Source organism: Schistocerca nitens, chromosome 3 (assembly GCF_023898315.1).
Source record: "Schistocerca nitens isolate TAMUIC-IGC-003100 chromosome 3, iqSchNite1.1, whole genome shotgun sequence".
Classification (NCBI taxonomy): Eukaryota; Metazoa; Arthropoda; class Insecta; order Orthoptera; family Acrididae; genus Schistocerca; species Schistocerca nitens.
Window position 1 is genome coordinate 896,517,950 of NC_064616.1, and position 8,792 is coordinate 896,526,741.

The window sequence follows — 8,792 nt, forward strand, 5'->3', positions numbered from 1 at the left end:
CGTGATAACACAAAACGAGATGCCCTTCTTTCAACTTTTTCGATGTCCTCTGTCGATCTTATTGATGCGGATCCCACACCGTATAGCAGTACTCCTGAAGAGGGCGGACAAGTGTAGCGTAAGCAGTCTCTTTAGCAGAACTGTTGAATTTTCTAAGTTTTCTGCCAGTAAATCGCAGTCTTTGGTTTACTTTTCCCACAGCATTATCTATATGATTGTTCCAGTTTAAGTTACCCGTAACTGTAATGACGCAACCTGTTCATATGAGTTAGTTCTAAGAAAAACAGTAGAGCCCAGATAACATGAAGTGTCATAGCACGCCACTCATGCTAATTCTAACACGCAGTTAGTGAGGTTTAATACAGGATGCAGAACCAACGATTTTAGTGGTTTTCTATGATACATTTATTCTCTGCTCACTATCACAATCTGTAAATTTTTGCGGCCACAACCTCATTCCACCAAACCTCCCCCCCAGTCCTACTGCCACCTCTCCACATGCTATCCTTTCTCAGTTCAAGAGGTAAGTTACATTACTCTACGAGCATTTATTAATTTTCTAATACAGTTGACGATGTCATCGTTTGTGAATTTTGTTGACATATGCCTACTGCGAACGGCTGAAAGCAAGGGGAAACTACAGCTGTAATTTTTCCCGAGGACATGCAGCTTTACTGTATGATGGCGTGTAGCCATGTATGGAAGTGAAACATGGACGATAACCAGTTTGGACAAGAAGAGAATAGAAGCTTTCGAAATGTGGTGCTACAGAAGAATGCTGAAGATAAGGTGGGCAGATCACGTAACTAATGAGGAGGTATTGAATAGGATTGGGGAGAAGAGAAGTTTGTGGCACAACTTGACTAGAAGAAGGGATCGGTTGGTAGGACATGTTTTGAGGCATCAAGGGATCACAAATTTAGCATTGGAGGGCAGCGTGGAGGGTAAAAATCGTAGAGGGAGACCAAGAGATGAATACACTAAGCAGATTCAGAAGGATGTAGGTTGCAGTAGGTACTGGGAGATGAAGAAGCTTGCACAGGATAGAGTAGCATGGAGAGCTGCATCATACCAGTCTCAGGACTGAATACCACAACAACAACAACAAAAACATGCCTCAATAACTCATATACGGTCAGAAAGTATAACCTTAGGCCGAAAACCTCGATTATCAGTTCCTATTATAGCTCTTCCTTCAGTTTTGTCACCTACAGTTCTAGCAGCTGCTATTACTATACTATTAACCGACCGAAAGAGAAAGACTTTTTCTGTACCTCAGATAAGATATTAAGGAGATCCGACCTGAGTAATATGAAAGAACCGGAGGTTGTTGTGAGTTTCAGATGAACGTTCGACTGAAACAAGCGCAGTGAATACAGCAGAACATGAATGGGTACTCTGAGAGATGAAATAATGAAAGCAGCAGATTACCAAATAATTAAAAAGACAAGTCCTAGTAGAAATACTTGCATAACACGGGAAATTTTGTATTTTTGGCGAAAATAGAAAATATGAAAATACAGCAAATAAAACAGCAGGAAGGGAATATAGACGTCTAAAAACTGAGATTGGCAGAAAGTGAAAAATGGTTTATCACTAATGGCTAAGGACAAATGAAAGATAGATACCGACTATGGAGGATTAAACAGATCTTTGGAGAAAAGGAGCGCAGCTGAATGAATATGAAGAACTCAGACGGCGACGCAATACTAAGTAAAGACGGGAAAGCTGAAACGTGGAAGTAATACACTGGTAAGCCAAAACATTATGACCACCTGCTTAATAGCTTGTTTGTCCGTCTTTGGAACGAAATACAACAGTGATTCTGCTTATCAGGGATCCGACAGTTTGTTGGTAGGTTTGTGAAGGTATGTGACATTAGATGTCTACGCACAGGTCATATAATTCGCGTAAATAAGAGGTCACTCATTTGTGATAGCGCGCTATTGCGACCGAGATGGGTTCCGTAAGATTTACGTCAGGCGAAGTCGGTCTCCGAGACATCAACGTGAGTTCTCTATTATGCTCCTCAAACCACTGTATCACGCTTCTGGCTCCGATATACGGACAATTATACAGCTGAAAGATGACATCGCCGTAGAGGAAGGCATCAAGCGTGAAGGGATGCAGGTACTTTGCAGCTGTCGGAGTGTCTTCGATCGCAGGTTCGAATCCTGCCTCGGGCATGGATGTGTGTGATGTCCTTAGGTTAGTTCGGTTTAAGTAGTTCTAAGTTCTAGGGGACTGATGACCACAGATGTTAAGTCCCATAGTGCTCAGAGCCATTTTGAGTGTCTTCGATTACTACCGCAGGTTCGGTGCAAGCACAGGAGATTGCCTGCCATAGCATAATACTGCTTCCACCAGCCTGCGTCCATGGCGTACTGCACGTTTCGACCCGTAGTTCACCTCGATGACGTTGTTTGTGGAGACGACCGTCGACCTGGTGTAACAGAAATGTGTTTCACCCGAAGTCCGGCACGTTTCCATTGATTGACGGTCGCATCCCGAAGATCCCCTGCCCACTGCAGACGTAACTGACGATCTCGCTGGATCAACATGTGAACATGTAGGGGTCGACCTGCTGCAGAGCCCAAGGTTCAACGATGAACAGTGTGCTCCAAAACATTAATGGGTGCACCAGCATTGTGTTCTTTCGGAAGAACTGCCACAGATCGTCAGCTATCCTTTTTTATAGAGCAGACCAGCCTCCGAACCCCACGTTCAGTCATTCAGCGCCTAGTGGTAGTTCCACTGCCTTTCTACATCTTTCCGTAGATGCTCAGGACAGTAGCTCGTGAACATTCGACCAGCTTCACCGTTTTCTAAATACTCATTCACTGGCTTTGTGTAATAATAATAGATCCTTTAACAAAGTCGCCTATCTCAATGGATTTCCCCATTTGCAGCTTATACACTGTCTACGGTGCTCCCCCGTTCGTGTCTGATCCGCTTACATACTTCTGTTACCGCGTCACGTCAACACCGACTCAAAGGAAGGCCTCGGCGCTTGTTCGTGACGTCACGTCAGCTAGGCACGGCGAACGCCAGGTCTGTTGCAGGCATACTCATAATGGTGGTGTCTCCCTCTCTGACACAGGAAAATGTGAAACTATTGGCGGTAGTTGACCAACACACATTGTTCTGAGAGATTCCTGAAATCAATTAATTGTGCAATTCATTACACTTCTTAACAAATAGTGTACTCCTGAAGCCGGCCGGAGTGGCCGTGCGGTTCTAGGCGCTACAGTCTGGAACCGAGCGACCGCTACGGTCGCAGGTTCGAATCCTGCCTCGGGCATGGATGTGTGTGATGTCCTTAGGTTAGTTAGGTTTAATTAGTTCTAAGTTCTAGGGGACTGATGACCACAGCAGTTGAATCCCATAGTGCTCAGAGCCATTTGAACCATTTGTACTCCTGAATTTAAATTTCCACCTGTTTTAAGGATTGACATACGAAAACAACTTTATGGTCCAGCAGCAACAGAATTCGTGCTTCTTTACCTTATTTGTAAATCTGAGGAAGTTACGTCTGTACTGGTTTGCTTTTACAAGAAACTGTCAACATATTGGTGCTCTTCTTTAGGTATTTTGATTGACTATGGGGTGAGGAGCACTGAATGTTAATGAAATATCTTGCGATTGTACACGTTGGGGGTGAGGGTGGGGGACAGAAAAAGAGGCAAAACAGAGATACTTGTTTTATCAAATAAAATTTTTTTATCTTATAAATTTTCTCCTTTCAGTTGCAAGAGGGGAATATTTATCTTTTCTAATGTGCATGTTTAAAACTTCAGGAAAGTGTAATAATTCCATATCTAAAGAAAGCAGGTGCAGACAGGAGTGAATATTACCGAACTATCAAATTAATAAGTCATGACTGCAAAACACTGACATGAATTCTTTACACAAGAATGGAAAAATTGTTAGATTCCGACTGCAGAAAAATAAGCTTCGCTTCCAGATAGCTGTAGGAACACGCGAGGCGATACTTATGCTTGGGCTTATTTTAGAAGACAGGTTAAAGAAAGGCAGAACTTCGTTTATAATATTTGTAGACTTAGAGACAATATTGACTGAAATACACTCTGCTACTGACGGTAGCAGTAGTAAAATACAGAGAGCGATAGGTAATGTACAGTTTGTACAGAAACCAAACTGTAGTTACATAAGTCGAAGGGCCTGAAGAGGGGGCAATGTTTGAGGTGGGAGAGGAACAGGTTTGTAGCTTACTCCCGATGATATTCAATCTGTACATTTAGCAAGCAGTAAAGGAAATCGAAGAGAAATTTGGAAAAGGAATTATAGTTCAGGGAGGAGAAATAAAAACTCTGAGGTTTGCCAAATTCTGTCACTGACAGCAAAGGGCTTAAAAGAGTTGTTAAACGGAACGGTGTCCTGATAAGAGATTGTAAGATTAGCGTCAACAAAAATAAGAGAAGGTTAATGGAATGTGATCGAAATAAATAACTCGGTACTGCGAGGATTAGATATTGAAATAAGACACTGTAAGTAGTAGATGTGTTTTTCTATTTCGGCAACAATATAACTAATGATGGCCGAAGAAGAAAAGATGTTCAAAGCAGACTGGCTGTAGCAAGAACAGCATCTCTGAAAAAAGAGGAATTTCTCGTCAACCAAGTATTTTCTGAAGGTATTAGTCTGGAGTGTAGCCCTGTACGGATGTGAAATGTGGACGATAAGCAGTTCAGACAAGAAGAGAATAGAAGCTTTTGAAAGGTGGTGATACAGAAGAATGCTGAATGTTAGACGTGTAGATCGCAAATTAATGAGGAGGTTCTGAATCGAATTGGTGAGAAAAGAAATTGATGGCACGACTTCAAATAATGGATCGGTCGTTAGGACACATTCTGAGGCATCAAGAAATTGTCAGTTTTGTATCGAAGGGAAGCGTGGAGAGTAAAATCTGTAGAGAGAGACCAAGCAACTAATACAGGAATAGGTCAAACGGATGTCGTTTGCAGTAGTTGTTTGGAGATGAAGGTGCTTACACCGGATACACTAGCGTCGGAGCTGTATCAAACCAGTCTTCGGACTAAATACCACAACAACAACAAAACAACAACAACAACAACATGCCTCACATATGGTTGGAGACCCTCGTCTCAAAAAATACGCTACTTAGATGTCGAATTTATCTCTATGACGAGTGAACACTTTCTTTAACTTTTCTTTGTCTCTCTATTACTTGTGGATAATTTTTTTTCACTTAATTCTCGTGTATTACCTAAGTTTTGCACGCAAAAGATTGTGCAGCTGGAAGAATGAATCGTAGTACATGTTCGAACATATGTGTCAGTAACACAAACCTGCCGAGAAGGAGATCAGAATTAAGGGGGAGAAAAGGGAATTACCACCGCAATGCCCTCAGACACTACAATTCGCTAAGCTACAAAGAAAGTGTACCTCTTTAAACAGCATAAGTTTTCATTGTTGTTCAGAAAGACGTGAAGAAATATTCAGAACTGAAGGAATATGTTTTTCTTATCACACTTTCTTCATATTTCCGCAATAATCCCTCACGGAAGATCAGTTCAAAAATGGTTCAAATGGCTCTGAGCACTATGCGACTTAACTTCTGAGGTCACCAGTCGTCTAGAACTTAGAACTAATTAAACCTAACTAACCTAAGGACATCACACACATCCATGCCCGAGGCAGGATTCGAACCTGCGACCGCAGAGGTCGCTCGGCTCCAGACTGTAGCGCCTAGAACCGCACGGCCACTCCGGCACGGAAGTTCAGCTCCTCACGTTAAGTGCTCATTTTGCTTAAACACGGGGCTGAATTTCTGAGCTCAAATTATGATTGTGTAAAAGCTTTTTATTTTTAGTTTTATAAATAAAATGAACACTCTTAACACGAAAAACAGATTAAGATGGAAAAATGCTGCGGTCCCGACAAAATACCATGTAAGTTAATACTTTTTTTAATATGAATCATAAATAGTTGAAACCAAAAAGATTTCGCTGCTTGGACGAAAAGGTGTGCAGGTCCCCTAGTCAATCAGACAGGTATTTATTTTTTATTTTATTTTTAATTTTTCATTTTAATATTCTTTGTAATGGACAAGTATATTTCGTTGTGGCCTACGTTCTGAGTAGCATCGTCGCTTCAGCAGAGATTGTTTATTCCTGTGAAACATGATTTGCTGACAACATGCCCACTATGCACCTGCTGTGTGTATCCAGCAGGGGGCACGTGAGATAAATCACGTGCTAACTGCTGGAGTGTCGACTCCAAGCTGGGCGCTCTCTGGCACCGGCTTCCAGCTGGCAATGACGTAAGTCCTCCTCTCCTACACTTATTCTCAGACTTTGTTCCGACACAAATTAATTTCATCTTACGATCGCCATGACCGGCTAATGGCCTCACAGACAATCTGGAAGCCCCCATCTGTATCTCGTGCAGTAATATATCGTCTTTTTAATTTGTAACCAACTATTTGTTTTGAAATAATACTTTCAGATGCCCACGCCCTCACCTACCTGACCATGTTCCTCCGACGCGTGTAAAAAAACACCCTTTCTTTTTGCAATGGTGAAGTCAATGATTTTTTTTTTGGTTGGACCAAACACACAAAGTCCGCAGCTCGTGGTCGTGCGGTAGCGTTCTCGCTTCCCACGCACGGGTTCCCGGGTTCGATTCCCGGCGGGGTCAGGGATTTTATCTGCCTCGTGATGACTGGGTGTTGTGTACTGTCCTTAGGTTGGTTAGGTTTAAGTAGTTCTAAGTTCTAGGGGACTGATGACCATAGATGTTAAGTCCCATAGTGCTCAGAGCCATTCGAACATTTTGAACCAAACACAGTAAACAATGGATGCTCCTGTTGCTATGCTATTGCCTGGGGACAGCCAATGCCAAAAAACTTTACTTTCTGAATTCGGTGATGAGCGCGTCGAAGTCGTTTAATTCTGTGTCGAAATCAGTGAATTCTGTGTCAAAATCATTTCGTGTTTTTTTGAAAAGGAACTGCTGCAAATTTATTTTTATTGCTAATTGACAGAGGAACTGGGAAAACGTCTACATTATTACATGTCAGACAGTGTCACACACATGACTTTGTTGCAGTCAATGATGATGGGTGCACGGCGCTGCAAATGACACATGAAGACGGTTTGGACATCACTAAGAAAAATATGGTTCAAATGGCTCTGAGCACTATGGGACTCAACTGCTGAGGTCATTAGTTCCCTAGAACTGACATCACTAAGAGCTCGTAAGATCGCGTATATGTAAGCGACGACGAAGAATATGAAAATGAAATCAACATTGCAAGTTCTGTCACTTCTACAACAGAAATTTTGAACTCCATGAAATGCACAGCTGTTTAGAAGCGCATTCGAATCAGAAAACGAATAACGTGGTGGACGATATCGAACAATTTGCCTAACGTTTGATGCTGAAAAAGACGCATCAAAAAGCAATAAAAAATTAAAAAAGATAATGTTAAGGCGGATATAATGAGCACACTAATGCACCCAAAGAGGACATTCCTCGCTAAATAAATTCACTAGCACCAAAAATAGATCTTAATTTGATGAAGAAATTTCTGAGAATGTACACTTTGAGCACAGCATTGCACGAAAGTGAATTGGGACTCTGGAGAAACTGCGAAACAAGAAAATCGAAGCGTTTGAAATATGGTGTTTTCGAAGAAAGGTTAAAAATTAGGTGGAGCGACAAGATAAAAAAGAGTCGATTTTCCACAGAATCTGTGAAGAAAGTAATATGTAGAAGACACTGAGACGAAGAAGGAACAAGATTACAGGACATGGGTTAAGATATCTCAGAATAACTTCCACGGTACTAGAATGATGTGTGGAATGTAAAATTTATAAGGGAAGACTGAGATTGGGATACTTGTACATCCGACGAATAATTGAGGACTTTGGATTAAGTATAACTCTGAGATGAAGAAATTCGCACAGAAAAATTAGTGTTTGTGGGCTCCATCAAACCAGTCAGTAGACTGATGATTCACAAAAGGAAGGCATAAAAAAATTCAATAAACAGTAGGTTTAGAAGAAACTTCAGTAAATATTTCCCACGAAATCATCAATTTAAAGACCAAAATGGAAAAATGTAATACAATAACAAAGAAAACTATGACATTTCAGCAAAATATTTTGAAAATTTACTAAATTATGAAGCCAAAAATCGAGATTTAAATTTACGCGGGGAAACACTCAGTACCCAGACATAGATTTCCAAACTTACGGGGAAAGCTAGGAAATCATCAAATCTCTCAAAAACAATAAAGCACCTGGGGAGGATTCTGCAAATTGGAAATATTCAAATAACCAATTCCTGAACAGGTTAACAGAAATCGCCCAAAATAATTGGCTAACACATGACATTCCTGAAGACTGGAAGACGGCCTGATCCACCCACGACACGAAGCAGGTGATAAAACTTACGTGAATAACTACAGAGGCTTTTCTCTCCCATTAGTTACCTACAAAATCTTATAAAAACCATCGTTAGCTAGTGTGGCACAACAACCCGACTCTCATATTAATGAATATCAGTGTGGTTTAAGAAAGAATAGATCATGTTCAGAGCAGATTGTCAACGTAAATTTAGTAATAACGTATCTGAAAATAAGATCTAAAACTGTCGTAATCACATTTTTTGACTTCACGAAAGCCAATGACTCAGTTGGTAGGACGTCACTGTTTGAAATAATCAACGAACTAGGTTTAGACAGTAAAACCACAGCTCTAATTAAGCAAACACTAACAAAAACTAATTCTAAAGTGAAATTTGTG